Source organism: Callithrix jacchus, chromosome 11, assembly GCF_049354715.1.
Source record: "Callithrix jacchus isolate 240 chromosome 11, calJac240_pri, whole genome shotgun sequence".
Taxonomy (NCBI): Eukaryota; Metazoa; Chordata; class Mammalia; order Primates; family Cebidae; genus Callithrix; species Callithrix jacchus.
The window spans coordinates 85,364,139-85,382,308 of record NC_133512.1 but is presented as its reverse complement, the minus strand read 5'-3'; positions in this window follow the sequence as shown (position 1 = coordinate 85,382,308).

Sequence of the window (18,170 nt, the reverse complement as noted above, 5' to 3'; positions counted from 1 at the left end):
CCTACTCCTATGTCCTGGATGGTTTTGCCTAGATTTCCTTCTAGGGTTTTTATGGTGCCAGGTCTTATGTTTAAGTCTTTAATCCATCTGGAGTTAATTTTGGTGTAAGGTGTCAGGAAGGGGTCCAGTTTCTTCTTTCTGCACATGGCTAGCCAGTTTTCCCAACACCATTTGTTGAAGAGGGAGTCCTTTCCCCATTGCTTGTTTTTGTCAGGTTTATCAAAGATTGTATGGTTGTAGCTATGTTGTGTTGCCTCTGATGCCTCTGTTCTGTTCCATTGATCTATATCTCTGTTTTGGTACCAGTACCATGCTGTTTTGATTACTGTAGCCTTATAGTATAGTTTGAAATCCGGTAGTGTGATGCCCCCCGCTGTGTTCTTTTTGCTTAGAATTGACTTGGCTGTGCGGGCTCTCTTTTGGTTCCATATGAAGTTCAAGGTGGTTTTTTTCCAGTTCTGTGAAGAAAGTCAGTGGTAGCTTGATGGGGATAGCGTTGATTCTGTAAATTACTTTGGGCAGTATAGCCATTTTCACGATATTAATTCTTCCTAACCATGAACATGGAATGTTTCTCCATCTGTTTGTGTCCTCTCTGATTTCGTTGAGCAGTGGTTTGTAGTTTTCCCTGAAGAGGTCCCTTACGTTCCCTGTGAGTTGTATTCCAAGGTATTTTATTCTTTTTGTAGCAATTGTGAATGGCAGTTCATTCTTGATTTGGCTCTCTTTAAGTCTGTTATTGGTGTAGAGGAAGGCTTGTGATTTTTGCACATTGATTTTATATCCTGAGACTTTGCTGAAGTTGCTTATCAGTTTCAGGAGTTTTTGGGCTGAGGCGATGGGGTCTTCTAGGTATATTATCATGTCGTCTGCAAATAGAGACAATTTGGCTTCCACCTTTCCTACTTGAATACCCTTTATTTTTTTTTCTTGCCTGATTGCTGTAGCTAGAACTTCCAGTACTATATTGAATAGGAGTGGTGACAGAGGGCATCCTTTTCTAGTGCCAGATTTCAAAGGGAATGCTTCCAGTTTTTGCCCATTCAGTATGATATTGGCTGTTGGTTTGTCATAAATAGCTTTTATTACTTTGAGATATGTTCCATCGATACCGAGTTTATTGAGGGTTTTTAGCATAAAGGGCTGTTGAATTTTGTCAAATGCCTTCTCTGCATCAATTGAGATAATCATGTGGTTTTTGTTTTTGGGTCTGTTTATGTGGTGAATTATGTTGATAGACTTGCGTATGTTGAACCAGCCTTGCATTCCTGGGATGAATCCTACTTGATCATGATGAATAAGATTTTTGATTTGCTGTTGCAATTGGCTTGCCAATATTTTATTGAAGATTTTTGCATCTATGTTCATCATGGATATTGGCCTGAAGTTTTCTTTTCTTTTCTTTAAGGATGTTGAATATTGGCCCCCACTCTCTTCTGGCTTGTAGAGTTTCTGCCTAGAGATCTGCTGTGAGTCTGATGGGCTTCCCTTTGTGGGTGACCCGACCTTTCTCTCTGGCCGCCCTTACTATTTTCTCCTTTATTTCAACCTTGTTGAATCTGACGATTATGTGCCTTGGGGTTGCTCTTCTTGTGGAATATCTCTGTGGTGTTCTCTGTATTTCCTGCATTTGAGTGTTGGCCTGTCTTGCTAGGTGGGGGAAATTTTCCTGGATAATGTCCTGCAGAGTATTTTCCAGCTTGGATTCATTCTCTTCATCACATTCTGGTACGCCTATCAAACGTAGGTTAGGTCTCTTCACATAGTCCCACATTTCTTGGAGACTTTGTTCATTCCTTTTTGCGCTTTTTTCTCTGATCTTGGTTTCTCGTTTTATTTCATTGAGTTGATCCTCGACTTCTGATATTCTTTCTTCTGCTTGGTCAATTCGGCTATTGAAACTTGTGCATGTTTCGCGAAGTTCTCGTATTGTGTTTTTCAGCTCCTTTAATTCATTCATATTCCTCTCTAAGGTATCCATTCTTGTTATCATTTCCTCGAATCTTTTTTCAAGGTTCTTAGTTTCTTTACGTTGATTTAAAACATGTTCTTTTAGCTCACAAAAGTTTCTCATTATCCACCTTCTGATGTCTAATTCCGTCATTTCGTCACAGTCATTCTCCGTCCAGCTTTGTTCCCTTGCTGGTGAGGAGTTTTGGTCCTTTCTAGGTGGCGAGGTGTTCTGGTTTTGGGTGTTTCCCTCCTTTTTGCGCTGGTTTCTTCCCATCTTTGTGGATTTATCCACCTGTCGTCTGTGTAGTTACTGACTTTTCGATTGGGTCTCTGAGTGGACACCCAGAATGTTGATGATGAAGTATTTCTGTTGCTTGATTTTCCTTCTACCAGTCTAGCCCCTTCGCTGTATGACTGCTGCGGTCCGCTCCAGACCCTGCTTGTCTGGGGTGCACCTCTAGCAGCTGTGGCACAGAGAGGGATGCTACCGGTTTCTTTTTCTGCTATCTTTGTCCCAGGATGATGTCTGCCAAATGTCAGTCTTATGGGTATAGAGGGGTCAGGGAGTTGCTTGAGGAGACAGTCTGTAGGAGCTCAAGTGCTGAGCTGTGAGCTCTGTTGTTCATTCAGGGCTGCTAGGCTGCTATGTTTAGTTCTGCTGCAACCTAACTCGTAAAAAAAACCCTTTTTTTTCCTCAGATGCTCTGTCTGGGGGGGTTTGGGGCTTTCCTTGTGAGTGTCCGCCTCACTGTCCTGCACAGCTAGGAGGCAGTCTAGTCACTTTTTGCCTGTGGAGGCTCTGCCCTGCTGGTGTGAGGTTCGCCCTTTTCCTGCAGGCTCCGCCCTTCTGCTGTGGTCTCCGCCCTGTTGCCTCGGGCTACGTCCTGCAGCGGAGTCTCTCTGTTGTGCCGGGTTGCCTCGGCAGCGGCAGGCTGCGTCAGCAATGGGCGTGTACCTCAGTAGGGGCTGATTGCCTCAGTAATGGCTGACGCCCCTCCCCCGCGGAGCTGCACTTTAAAAAAAAAACCTATTCACCGGGAGCGTTTGGAGTCGCCGTTTTGTTTGTCGCACTGAGCTCCCCCAAACGCTGAGTCCCTGGGATTTCCTGGGCTGGGTCACAGTTCAAGACCCGTTCAGTCTCAAGTTCAGCCCTCTCGGGTCTTAGTTTGCCAGTTCAACAGGGCACCCGTAACAGTGCACTTTTGTATGGAGCACTGTGGAGCGCCTCTGCGCTCCAACGCGGGCCGGAGCCGCACGGGCTGCCGGCTACGCCAGCGGAGACCTCTGTCTGGCATCCCGCGTCTCTTTTATACCTGGGAATTTCCCCGTTCTGTGGGCAACTAAGATCCGTCTGGAAATGCTTCCCCGACTCACCCTCTCCGTGCGTCCAGCGAGAGCTTCAATACTGGGTTGTTCTCACAGTGCCATCTTGAGTCCCCTAAAAATTTTTTTAAGAGAAACATTCAAGTATCTTTCCACTATATACCTTTTGTCACTCTATGTAATTTAACACTTTTTAATGTATGATCATGTAACCTAAGAAAATACTAATCCTGAAAGCAAAATCTTTCCCTTAAAGTCTTTCTTTTTGTTTTTGACTTTCTTCCTTTTTTTTTTTTTTTTACCTTTTCTGTTTTGTCATCATACCCTACTCTTTAAAGTAAAGGGGTAGGGCCATCAATTAGTAATCTCAAAATGACATTATGTCATTTACGTGGGCACTAAAACATTTCCAAATACTTTCCACTTTAATAATGGAATAAGACAATTACAGTTTTAGGAGTTCTATAACTCTCATTGCTCTAGTGGTTTTCCAAATATTTTCATTATGTGATAGAAAATGGCTTTCTGCTCAGTACACCAGATAAATCTGACCACGAAGTTACTTGCAGGGTAACTGAAAGGTGTTGGTCTGTGCTTTTATTGCTCTATTTATAGAATAATGGCTAAACCTAACATTACCTTATAACCCATGAATAAATTATACAGTTATATTTTTTAAAATCTGATTTCCTGATAGTGTGAGAAATGAAACTGTGCTATAGCTCTAATCATAGACAACTATCTCTTCTCTGGAAAAATCTGAGTAACAACCCTACAATATAGGAAGATCTGAGCTAGGGGTTCCCAATTCTGATCTCTTAAAATTGGGGAGCAACTTTGTCCACCCTTGTTCTGCTTTTGTTCAAGGAGGTAAAAGTGGAGATGAGATATCTTCTCTACTCAAAAAAATTATCCTCCTCATGGTCTACTAATTACAAAAATGCTGAAGTTGAGCTCTGTTATCCTTACGAGTCAAAAAAATGCAAAGAAATAATATTGTAAATGTTGGAAAAAGGAAGAAAAATTCAGACAAGAATTATTTGAGTTGAATTGGCTTGCTTCTAATTGATACAAGCCCAGTAAATAAGGGAGGAAAAGGGAAGAAACAGAATATATTTGAAATTTTGCTCAGTCACTTATAATTTCTGTGATCCAAAAAAATTTTTTTTCTGTATAATGAGCATAATCCTACCTTGCAAAGTTGTTCCAATAATTAAACAAGATCACATACGGAAAATACTTAGCAGGTGGCCATTTTCTTTTTATGGAGGCTCCTGGTAAGATGGGGCCGGAATGTTAGCCAAGAAGTCAGAGGCATGAATCCTCTTAAGGGAATCAATTTCCAGATCTATTATTTCTGGATGTACTCTTTCTAAAACTGTTCTTAAACTTGACCTGTTTAAGAACATTTCTGTGTGTGGTGAAGGATGCACACTAGCAAGATTTCCTTTCCTACTAAATTCCTACCAACTTTTCTCGTTTTTTTTTTTTTTTTTTTTTTTGATACGGAGTTTCGCCCTTGCTGCCCAGGCTGGAGTGCAATGGTGCGATCTCGGCTCACCGCAACTTCCGGCTCCTGGGTTCAGGAAATTCTCCTGCCTCAGCCTCCTGAGTAGCTGAGATTACAGGCACCTGCCACCATGCCCAGCTAATTTTTTGTATTTTTAGTAGTGACAGGGTTTCACTGTGTTGACCAGGATGGTCTCAATCTCTTGACTTCGTGATTCACCCGCCTCGACCTCCCAAAGTGCTAGGATTACAGGCTTGAACCACGCCGGGCCCTCCTACCAACTTTTCCAAGTTAACTCCTCCAAGTTGACCAAAAAAAAAAAAAAGAAAGAAAAAAAGGAATTCCTTTTACCTGTCATAATATTGCTAAGTTATATTTCTCTATAGCAATAATGATCTGCACTGCCAGGCAAGGGAAAAGTTGAAAAATTGTTATGCATATGCATAGACTCCCCTTTAATCAAGGTAGCATAATACTCCATCCATTCTACTAAAAAGGTACATTTCCAATATAAATATACTTGATATAGTTAGTGATAATTTATCAAACTCTGTAATTTTTTTATCAATTGACTATTACTAATAATATAATAACTCAATCAAAAGGAATGCTTAACCCTCAGAGCTTTATAGTTGGTAGAAATTATTTAAAGTTCAATTTTAATTTATATTCACATTTTTGATACAGAAAGTATGAGAGGATGATCAATAAAAGATTTTCAAGCATGAAAAATGTTATGATAACATTCTAGGGTAGTAGTATAATAAAAGTACAATTTTTGAGCAAAAAAAGAGAAGGGATTGCTCCTGAGTTTTTTTTAATTAATGGTTCTGGGTAACATATCACCATGACATTTAGATTCCCTTGGAAATATTTAAAAGCATAATCTAACAGTTACATTTTTAAATGATAATATTTATAATATGTAGAAAATTGCATCATTCTCAGCCACTTAAACTTATTATTAAAAATGTATAAGATGGTACACAGTTAAAAAATGACTTTCTGGTTCATGTATGCAATACAAGCTAGTCGGCATATCCTCGAGGCAGGGTTTAAGAGCATGGAACTTTCAAATCAGAAAGAACAGCCTCTGAAATCAGTCTCCACCTCTTTATTTTTAATGACCCATGTTCAACTTAACCTCTCTGTGCTGTTTCCTTATTTTCAAAATGGAGACAAGCATGATAGAATTAAAGGAGATAATGTATTGAAAGTGTTTAGCCTTGTGTCTGGCTTTAGGCAGTTGTCATCATCACCATCTTTACTGCAGATGGAGAAGACAGGGAAAGAGAGGCCTCAGTGCAAAAAGAGATCAGAAGGATCCAAAAGTATACTAAAGACTTGAAGAAATTATATGCAGATGTATATAATTTAATTATAATAAAATGTATATAAATTAATTTAATTTCTTTAAAGAAATTATATACAAATGACTAACAAGTACATGAAAAGATGTACAACACAATTAGCCATTAGGGAAATGCAAACCAAAAATGCAATGAAATACCCTTGGATACCCACTAGAAAAGATAGAATCAGGAGGGAGAGAGAGGAGAGAGAAAGGAAAAAAGAAGAAAGAGGTAGGGAGGGAGAGAGGGAAAATAAGAAGGGAAGAAAATTATTATGTTAGCAAAAATGTGGCAAAATTGGAGCCCCTCTTACACTGCTGGCATGAATTTAAAATGCAGCAGTGGCTATAGAAAATTGTTTGGTGATTCCTCAAGAAGTTAATTATACAATTTCTGTTTGACTCAGCAATTCCACTGTTGCCAAAGGAATTAAAAACAGGTATTCAAACAAATACTTGTACACAAATGTTCACAGCAGCACTATTTACAATAGCCAAAAGTTGGAAACGACCCAAATTTCCATCAACAGGTGAATGATATGGATAAACAAATTGTAGCATATCCACATGATGAAATATTATTCAGCCATTAGAAGGAATGAAGTTCTGATACATACTACAGTGTATATGAAACCTGAAAACATTATGCTAAGTGTAAAAGTCAGACACAGAAGGCCACATATTGTATGATTCCATTCATAAGAAATATTTAGCATAGGCAAACCCATTGGGATTGTCAGGGACTGAGAAGAGAGGGAACAATTGCTGAATAAGTACAAAGTCTCCTTTGGAGTTGATGAAAATGTTTTAGAATTACATACAGATTAAGTTTGCACAAAATTGGGATTATACTAAACACTATACAGGTTTGAAATCTTGCATTTCACTTGTATGTTTTATGGCAACAATTCTTCAATAATGATGACAAAGAAGGTTACTTACCTTCAGTGTTTCCTTCTTGTCATCAAGTTTTATTAAAGCCTTGAGCAACACTGGCTATCAATAATATCCATGAAACTTCAACAGGCAAAGCACAGCTGCTGTCTACAGCTGTAAAGCCACACTGTAGGGAGGTTGCTTCCTCTGAAAGATAATGTATTTCTGGAACCATAGTTATAGCCATCCCTCCAGGTTGCAAAAAGATGACCTGCAGCAACACCATTTCGAGGGCTTTAAAGGGGTCGTCCTACTTTTTAAGGTGTAGGTGGAATCCTCTGCTTCAAAACAAGCTCTTACATCAAAAGAAGAGCTGAGGAAAAGAGAAGGAAGAGAGAATGATGGGGGCAAAGCGTCCTTGTCCAGGGGGCAGGGCTTGGGTTTTTAGGAAAGTCAGAATGGGAAAAGGGACTTGCATAATCATTCAACAGTGCAAATTGTCCAAACCTGGTCAAACTACTTACCTGACTGCAGAATGTGGTGAGAATTGGAGTCTCTATGAGATTCCTACATGTAGATTCCTGCTTCAATACTTCCTATCTAGGTAACTTAAGGCAGGTTGCCTAGTCTATTCAAGGTTCCATTTTTCTCTTCTGTAAAATGAAGATGATAATATCTACTTCAAAGAGCTTATTCGTGAGGGTAAAAGAATACAAGGCAGTTTTCCCACAAACTTGTCTGAGAATAACCATCACCTTGCATGCTTTATAAATAAGAAGTTCCTGAGCCCCACACCGGACATGGATCTGGATCACAGGATCTAAGGAGAGTGCTGGAATCATATTTTGAATGTCTTCCTGGAATGATACTTAGCAATCTAGCTAGAAGGGAAAATAGTACAGCTCTTGGTACACAAGTAGTCAAAAGTGTTATTTATTATGAATGTTTTCGATTATTATTTTGGTGGTTATGGTAAACATTTAAGTAAGGTCTACAGGAAATCAAAATAATTAATAAAAAAAACAAAAACACATTCAAGTGTTCTTTTCCTCATACAAACAATTGACTTGACCAATATTTCTTCATTCAGTAGACTAAAATTGAGAGGGAAAAATTAATAACAATTTCATCTTCTGAAAAAGATTATAACACTGTCAGCCATTAGGACAGGCATTTGAGGACAGTTTCTATTTGGCAAAAGGAGAGGAGGTAGAAATTCTAACAGATAAAAAATCTCTACCAGCTCCCTATTAAGATTTCTCATTAGTCAATGACAATTTTAGTATCTTCAAATAATAACAACTCATTGATCTGAGTATGTGCCCTTGATTTTATCAGATTGAAAGAGAATTTAATGTTCCAATTAGATCCAGTTAATCTAACTACTACATTTACTTTTAAACTTTTTGATTGTGGGCCACAGTAAGGAATACATTTTAAATTGTGTTTCAGATATATATGTATCTGGAATAATACCTTTATGTATACTTATAATATGCTATGCATTTAGATATTTTCTATTTTCTTTTCTTTCTTTCTTTTTTTTTATTTTTAGAAATTCTGGCTGCCTTCCACTAATTGCTTTCAAAACTAAGTTATCCTAAACTACTAATGGTTGCAACCTAAAATTTGAGAAGCACTGACCTAACATATGCATCAGAAATTAGTATTTTCACCCTGTCACAAGTTGTGAATAACAAAATGACTGGTTTAGATAAAAAATAAACCAGAGAGTCCAGGCAAGATGGCTCACACCTGTAATTCTAGCATTTTGGGAGGTTGAGGCAGGAGGATGGCTTGAGCCCAGGAGTTCAAGACCAGCCTGAGCAATATAGTAAGACCTTATCTCTACTAAAAATAAAAATTAGCTGGGTATGGTAGTGCACACCTGTGGTCCCAGCTACTCAGGATGCTGAGGCAGAAGGATTGCTTGAGCCTGGGAAGTCAAAGCTGCGGTGAGCTGTGCTCCTGCCACTGCAGTCCAGAGTGACATCCTGTTGAAAGAAAGAAAGGAAAGAAAGAAAGAGGCCGGGCGCAGTGGCTCACGCCTGTAATCCCAGCACTTTGGGAGGCTGAGGCAGATGGATCACGAGGTCAAGAGATTGAGACCATCCTGGTCAACATGGTGAAACCCCGTCTCTACTAAAAATACAAAAAATTAGCTGGGCATGGTGGCGTGTGCCTGTAATCCCAGGTACTCAGGAGGCTGAGGCAGGAGAATTGCCTGAACCCAGGAGGCGGAGGTTGCGGTGAGACGAGATCGTGCCATTGCACTCCAGCCTTGGCAACAAGAGCGAAACTCCGTCTAAAAAAAAACGAAAGAAAAAAGAAAGGAAGGAAGGAAAAGAAAAAGGAAAGAAGGAAGGAAGGAAGATTTCTAATTGGAGTTTGCAAATCACCAAAGAAAAGAGATGAATCAGTAATTTGAACTGTAACAGAGCTTAGTGTTCTCATCTGGATATTTCTGACTTACATAGGCACAACCTGGAACCCTTATGACTACTTACAAGTTTGAAGTTTACTGTTAATTACAAATAAAACAACTGCAAAAGCTTGTCTGTGTATGTAGGCATTCTTGAGGGTGAATTTGAATATCTGAAACAGCTTATGAAATTATAATCTCAGCAACAAAGCCTTTGAGAGGAAATGGCAAAGGTGTGGAAAGATTGCACCTTTATTATTACATTGAAAAAGAGTTGGCTCCTTTGTTTTATTATTTTCTCTCATCCACTTTTTTCCTTTCCTTTCATAAACTGTTTGTCCTAGGATTTGGCACTATAAATTTCCAACATTATGTGACAAGTGGTAATGCTATCATCTGCCCTACATACTTTTTACATTGAAACAGGAGTTTACATGTGCTTGTTCAGGTCTTACACTGGGTTTAGACATAAGTCGGATTCCTAATTTGGAAGTGAAAGGGGGAAAACCTACAAACATGAAAGAAGATTCATCAACCTGGGTTAATAATTATATCTGAAAAAGGAGAAATCATCTTTTCTTTATTCAAATGTGAAATATATGGTAAATAAGATAAAAATCTCTCCTTATTCACACCTAGGTTTACCAAAACTTAAGGTTTAGCCATATTTGCTTCAGATATTTTTCAAAAACATTACAGCTGCACATGAATCCTTCTGTGTGTCTCAATTCAATCTAATTTCCCTTTGTTTTTGCAATGAGATGAACATTTTAAGTAATTTCATTTAAGGATGAATCCATGAACAGTTTATAACATTGCATGTTTTTAAGCTTTATTAATGGTATTTCATTACATGCATCATTCTACAATATATTTTCATGTTTGCTGAACATTTTTCAATGTTTTGTCAACAACTTCATATATGTAGCTCTAATTTAAAAATTCAGCTATTATATATTATTTCATATATGAATTGCCTCAATATATTGTAAACCAAAAATAAAATTCTAAGCCCTCCCCTCTCCTTCAAACATCTGAATCTGAATGGACCTCTCCTCTCAGCCAAAGGCATTGTAGAATTAACCTGATGAAACAGTTCAGGCTATGAGGGAAGAGGGATCAGACATGTCTCACTATAACCTCCAGAATTAACATCAATGCAGACCTTAAATTTGATAAGAAACAGGTACAGTGTATGCTCTCTGAAGCCTACTACTTGGAGGCTTCATCTGCATTATAAAACCCTGGTCTCCAAAACCCTTTATCATAACCCAGATATTCCTTTCTATTGATGATAAATCTTTCAACCAATTACCAATCAGAAACACTTTAAATATACCTATGACATAGAAGCCCCTCCCATTTTGAGTTGTCCCACTATTCCAGGTTGAACCAATGTACATTGTACATATATTGATTAATGTATTATGTCTCCCTAAAATGTATAAAAGCAAGTTGTCCCCATTTACCTTGGGTTGATGTTATCAGGACCTCTGAGGCTGGGTCTCGGGTACATCTGTAACTTTAGCAAAATAACTTTCTAAGTCGATTGAGACCTATCTCAGATACTTTGGGTTCACAATATTAATAATCTTAAACATATCTAGGTTATTGCCAAATTTTCAGTATTAAAGTGAATGTAGTGATGAACAATCTAGCACAAGATACAGAAATGCAGGATTGGAGGATAGGTGTGTCTTCACATTTACTAGCTACTGCCCAATTCCTCTCCAAAATGGTTTGAGAATTATTTCTGCATATCTTTGTTGATGAAAAGAGTTGAACTCTGTAAAATATTTCAAGGGATTTATTCTGAGCCAAATGTGAGGACTATGACCTGTGACACAGCACCCAGGAGGTCCTGGTATCATGTTCCCAAGGTGGAAAGGCTATAGCCTGGTTTTATACATTTAAATGAGTCATAAGATATCAATCAATATCAATATATGTAGGATATGCATTGGTTCAGAAAGGTGGAACAACTCAAAGGGGATAGGGAGCTTATAGGTCATAGTTCATAGGTGGATTCAAAGATTTTCTAATTGGCAGTTATTTGAAAGATATTATCTAATGATCTGGAATCAATAGAAATGAACGTCTGGGTCAAGCTAAGGGATTGTGAAGACCAGGGTTCTTATTACGTACATGAAGCCTTATTGGTGGCAGCCATTAGAGACAACAGGTGGCAAGTATTTCCTATGCAGTGCTCTAAAGAGGGCTAGACTCTCAGTTAATCTCTTCAGGATTGGGAGGGCCTAGAAGGGAAAGAGATCTAGTTATGTCAATAGAGATTCCTTACAGATGCATTTTTTCCCAACACAAAGAGTTCTGCAGGCCATTTAAAAAAAAAAAAAAAAAGACAAAGAAACATATTTGGGAGTGAAATATTTTGATTTCCTTATTTATCTGTCATGTGATATTACACCAGAGTCAGGTTGGAAAGTAAGCCATGTTATATAGGGTTAAATACAACTTCTTTGATGAAATTTTATGGTTTGTAGGAAGTGACTCCCCAGGCCCCTTAGACAGGAATTTGGACCAGAAGAAAAGGTCAGAGTTTAGTTCTCATCTTGAATAACATTTAATATTGTCAGATTTTCTATTGTTTTCTACCTGTTGGGTATGAAATTGTATCTCACAGTTGTTTTAAATTTGTGTTTCTGATAATTTAAGATAGGAGGAACCGAGATGGCCAAATAAGAACAGCTCCCAGTGAGAACAGTACAGAGGGTGAGTGCCCACCACATTTCCAAACAAGTTTTCACTGCACACAGACAGGAGATTCCTGGGCTGAAAAACGCCATGAGTTTTCAGGGTGGTGGTTTTAGCCAGTGCCAGACTGGCCCACAGAAACTCACATAAGTCTGGGCAGACATTTTGACTGGTGCCTGCAATGCCTGGGAGACAGAGCCACCCATTCAACTGAAAGGGAGGGGGCTGAGACAGGGAGCCAGGCAATCTGGCTCAGCAGGTACCAATCCCACAAAACAAGCAATCTGAAACACTCTGAATTGAGAGTTTCACAGCAAGTGGAGCTGGACCCAAGGTGGTCCACCTAATTGGGGGTAGGGTGTCCCCCACTACCGAGGCAGTTCATACAGCAGCTGGGTGGAGCCTGTGGCACCTCAGCAATGCCTCTGCTGGCAGACTGACTAGACAACTCCGTGCCAGGAAGGGCATCTGTGAAAACAGGCAGTAGCACAACACTAAGTTATAAATAAAGCTGACCTTCCTAGGACAGAGCACCTGGGAAAAGAGGTAGTTATGAGTTCAGCTACAGCAGACTTAAACATATCTGCCCAGCAGCTCTGCACAGAACAATGGAGCTCCCAGCACAGCACTTGAGCTCCTGTAAGGGACAGACTCTCTCCTCAAGCAACTCCCCAACCCCCGCATACTCAAAGAGACCCCTCAAAAAAGAGAGTTCAGGCTGTCAAGGATAGCAGAGGAAGAAACTAGCAGTAACCCTTACTGGTCTGCAGCCCCTGTGGGTGATCCCCAGGCAAGTGAGTAGACCTCCAGCGGTCCTGCAGCAGAGGGGCCTGACTGTTAGCAGGAAAACTAAGGAGCAGAAATAAATAGCTTCAACATCAACAAAAAGGACGTTCACTCAGAGACCCCATCCAAAAGTCACCAACTACAAAGACCACAGGTAGATAAAGCCACTAAGATGGGAAGAAACCAGCATAAAAAGGATGAAAGCACCAAAAACCAGAATGCCTCTCCTCCTCCAAAGGATCACAACTTCTCACCAGCTAGGGATCAAAGATGGATGGAGAATGAATCTGATGAATTGACAGTAACAGACATCAGAAGGTGGGTAATAACAAACTTCTCAGAGCTGAAAGAACATGTGCTAACCCAAAGCAAAGAAACTAAGAACGCTGAAAAAAGGTTAGATGAGACGCTAACTAGAATAAACAGCTTAGAGAAGAATATAAATGACTTGATGGAGCTGAAAAACACAGCACGAGAACTTGGTGAAGCATACACAAGTTTCAAAAGCTAAATTGACCAAGCAGAAGAAAGGATATCAGAGATTGAAGATCAACTCAATGAAATAAAATGAGAAGGCAAGAGTAGAGAAAAAAAGAGTGAAAAGAACAAAACCTCCAAGAATTATGGGATTATGTGAAAAGACCTAATCTACGTTTGATAGGTGTACTTGAATGTGACAGAAAGAATGAATGTGAGCTGGAAAACACTCTTCAGGATATTATCCAGGAGAACTTTCCCAACCTAGCAAGGCAGGTTAGCATTCAAGTCCAGGAAATACAGAGAACACCATAAAGATATTCCTCAAGAAGAGCAACCCCAAGACACATAATTGTCAGTTTCACCAGGGTTGACATGAAGGAAAAAAATGCTAAGGGCAGCAAGAGAGAAAGGTCATATTACCCACAAAATGAAGCCCATCAGACTCACAGTGGATCTCTCAGCAGAAACCCTACAAGCCAGAAAAGAGTGAGGGACAATATTCAACATCCTTAAAGAAAAGAACTTTCAACCTAGAATTTCATATCCAGCCATACTAAGCTTCATAAATGAAGGAGAAAGAAAATCCGTTATGAACAAGCAATTGCTTAGAGATTTCATCCCCGCCAGTCCTGCCTTACAAGAGCTCTTGAAAGAAGCACTAAACAAGGAAAGGAACAACCAGTACCAAACACTCCAAATATGTACCAAATGGTAAAGACCATTGACACAATGAAGAAAATGCATCAATTAATGGGCAAAACATCCAGCTGGCATCAAAATGGCAGGATCAAATTCACATATAACAATATTAACCTTAAATGTAAATGGACTAAGTGTCCCAATTAAAAGACACAGACTGGCAAATTGGATAAAAAGTCGAAACCCATCAGTGTGCTGTATTCAGGAAACCCATCTCATGTGCAAGGACACACATAGGCTAAAAATAAAGGGATGGAGGAAGATTCATAAAGCAAATGGAGAGCAAAAAAAAAAAAAACAGGAGTTGCAATCCTAGTCTCTGATAAAATGGATTTTAAACCAACAAAGATCAAAACAGATAAAGAAAGGCATTACATAATGGTAAAAGGATCAATGCATCAAGAAAAACTAACAATCCTAAATATATATGCACCCAATAGAGGAGCACTCAGGTACATAAAGCAAGTTCTTAACAACCTACAAAGAGACTTAGACTCCCACACAATAATAGTGGGAGACTTTAACACTCCACTGTCAATATTAGATCAACGAGACAGAAAATTAACAGGGATATCCAGGACTTGAACTCAAATCTGGACCAAGCAGACCTAATAGACATCTACAGAACTCTCCACCCCAAATCCACAGAATATACGTTCTTCTAAGCACCACATGGCACCTACTCTAAAATCGATCACATAATTGGAAGTAAATCACTTCTCACCACATGCAAAACAGTGGAAATCATAACAAACAGTCTCTCAGACCACAGTGCAATCAAATTAGAACTCAGAACTAAGAAACTAACTTAGAACCACACAACTTCATGGAAACCGAACAACTGGCTCCTGAATATCAACTGGATAAACAATGAAATGAAGGCAGAAATAAAGATGTTCTTTGAAACCAATGAGAATGAAGACACAACATACCAGAATTTCTGGGACCCATTTAAAGCAGTGTCTAGAGGGAAATTTGTAGCAATAAAAGCCCATCAGAGAAGTGAGGAATGATTTAAAATCAACACCCTATTGTCAAAACTGAAAGAGCTAGAGGAGCAAGATTGAAAAACTCAAAAGCTAGCAGAATGCAAGAAATAACTAAGATCAGAGCAGAACTCAAGGAGATAGAGACACAAAAAAATCTTCAAAAAATCAATAAATCCAGGAGCTGGTTTTTTGAAAAGATCAACAAAATAGACAGACTGCTAGCCAGATTAATAAAAAAGAAAAGGGAGAAGAATCAAATAGATGCAATAAAAAACGATAAAGGAAATATCACCACTGACACCACAGAAATACTAACTACAATCAAAGATTACTCCAAACAACTCTATGCACATAAACTAGTAAACCTGAATGAAATGGATAAATTTCTAGACATTTGGGCTCTCCCAAGCCTAAACCAGTAAGAAAATGAAACCTTGAACTGTCCAATAACAAGGGATAAAGTTTAGGCAGCAATTAATAACCTACCAACCAAAAAAGTCCAGGTCCAGATGGGTTCACAGCCGAATTCTACCAGGTATACAAAGAGGATCTGGTACTATTCCTTCTGAAACTATTCCAAACAATACAAAAAGAAGGAATCCTACCAAATCATTTTATGAGACCAACATCATCCTGATACCAAAATCTGGTGGAGACTCGACAAAAAAAGAAAAACTTCAGGCCAATATCCATGATGAACATGGATGCAAAAATCTTCAATAAAATACTGGCAAACTGATTGCATCAGCACATCAAAAAGCTTACCCACCACAATCAAGTAGGCTTCATTCCAGGGATGCAAGACTGGTTCAACATACGCAAGTCTATAAACGTAATTCACCACATAAACAGAACCAAAGACAGAAACCACATGATTATCTCAATAGATGCAGAGAAGGCCTTTGACAAAATTCAACAGCCCTTTATGCTAAAAACTCTGAATTAACTAGGTATCAAAGGAACATATGTCAAAATAATAAAAACTATTTATGACAAACCTGTAACCAACATCATACTGAATGGGCAAAAACTGGAAGCATTCCCTTTGAAATCTGGCACTAGACAAGGATGCCCTCTGTCACCACCCCTACTCAATATAGTATTGGAAGTTCTAGCCAGAGCAATTAGGCAAAAAGATAAATAAATAAAGGGTATTCAGTTGGGAAAAGAGGATGTCAAATTGTCTCTATTTGCAGACAACATGATTGCATATTTGGAAGACCCTATCATCTCAGCCCAAAATCTCCTTAAACTGATAAGCAACTTCAGCAAAGTCTCAGAATACAAAATCAATGTTATCTATATACCAATAACAGACTAACAGAGAGCCAAATCATGAGTGAACAACTCCTATTCACAATTGCTACAAAGAGAATAAAATACCAAGGAATACAATTAACAAATGGTATAAAGGGCTTCTTCAAGGAGAACTACAAACCACTGCTCAAGGAAATAAGACAGGACACAAACAAATGGAATAACATTCCATGCTTATAATTAGGAAAAATCAATATCATGAAAATGGCCATACTGCCCAAAGTAATTTATAGATTCAACACTCTCCCCATCAAGCTACCAATGACCTTGTTCACAGAACTGGAAAACCACCTTAAACTTCATATGGAACCAAAAGACAGCCCGCATAGCCAAGACAATCTTAAGCAAAAAGAACAAAACTGGAGGCATCATACTACCTGATTTCAAACTATACTACAAAGCTACAGTGATCAAAACAACGTGGTACTAGTACCAAAACAGAGCTGTAGACCAATGGAACAGAACAGAGGCCTTAGAGGCAATGCCACACATCTACAACTATCTGATCTTTGACAAACCTGATTAAAACAAGCAATAAGGAAAGGATTCCCTGTTTAATAAATGGTGTTGGGAAAACTGGCTAGCAGTGGACAGAAAGCAGAAACTGGACCTCTTCCTGACACCTTATACTAAAATGAACTCCGGACTTAAACATAAGACCTAACAAAACAAAAACCCTAGAAGAAAACCTAGGCAAAACCATTCAGGACATAGGCATAAGCAAGTATTTCATGACTAAAATACCAAAAGCATTGATATCAAAAGCCAAAATAGACAAATGGGACCTAATTAAACTTCAGAACTTCTGTACAGCAAAAGAAACCATCATTAGAGTGAACTGGCAACCAACAGAATGGGAAAAAATTGTTGCAATCTACCCATCTGTCAAAGGGCTGATATCCAGAATCTACAAAGAACAAAAACAGATTTACAAGAAAAAAACAAACAAACCCATCCAAAAGTGGGGCAAGTATATGAACACACACTTTACAAAAGAAGACATCTATGAGGCCAACAAAGATATGAAAAATGCTCATCATCACTGGCCATTAGAGAAATGCAAATCAAAACCACATTGAGATACCATCTCACAACGGTTAGAAGGGCAATCTTTAATAAGTCCGGAGCAACAGATGCTGGAAAGGATATGGAGAAATAGGAACACTTTTACACTGTTGGTGGGAGTGTAAATGAGTTCAACAATTATAGAAGACAGTGTGGTGCTTCCTCAAGGATCTAGAAATAGAAATACCATTTGACCCAGCAATCCCATTACTGGGTATATACCCAAAGGATTATAAATAATTCTATTATAAAGACACATGCACACATATGTTCATTGCAGCACTGTTTACAATAGCAAAGACCAGGAACCAACCCAAATGTCCATCATCTATAGATTGGATAAAGAAAATGTGGCACAAATACACCATGGAATACTATGCAGCCATAAAAAATTATGAGTTTGTGTCCTTCATAGGGACATGGATGAATCTGGAACTATCATTCTCAGCAAACTGACACAAAAACAGAAAACCAAACACCACATGTTCTCACTCATAGGTAGGTGTTGAACAATTAGAACACATGGACCCAGGGAGGGGAGCATCACACACTGAGGAAATACCAGATATAGGTGATGGGGGATGGAGGCAGCAAACCACATTGCCGTGTGTGGACCTATGCAACAATCCTGCATGATCTGCACATGTACCCCAGTACCTAAAGCACAATAATATACACATATATATA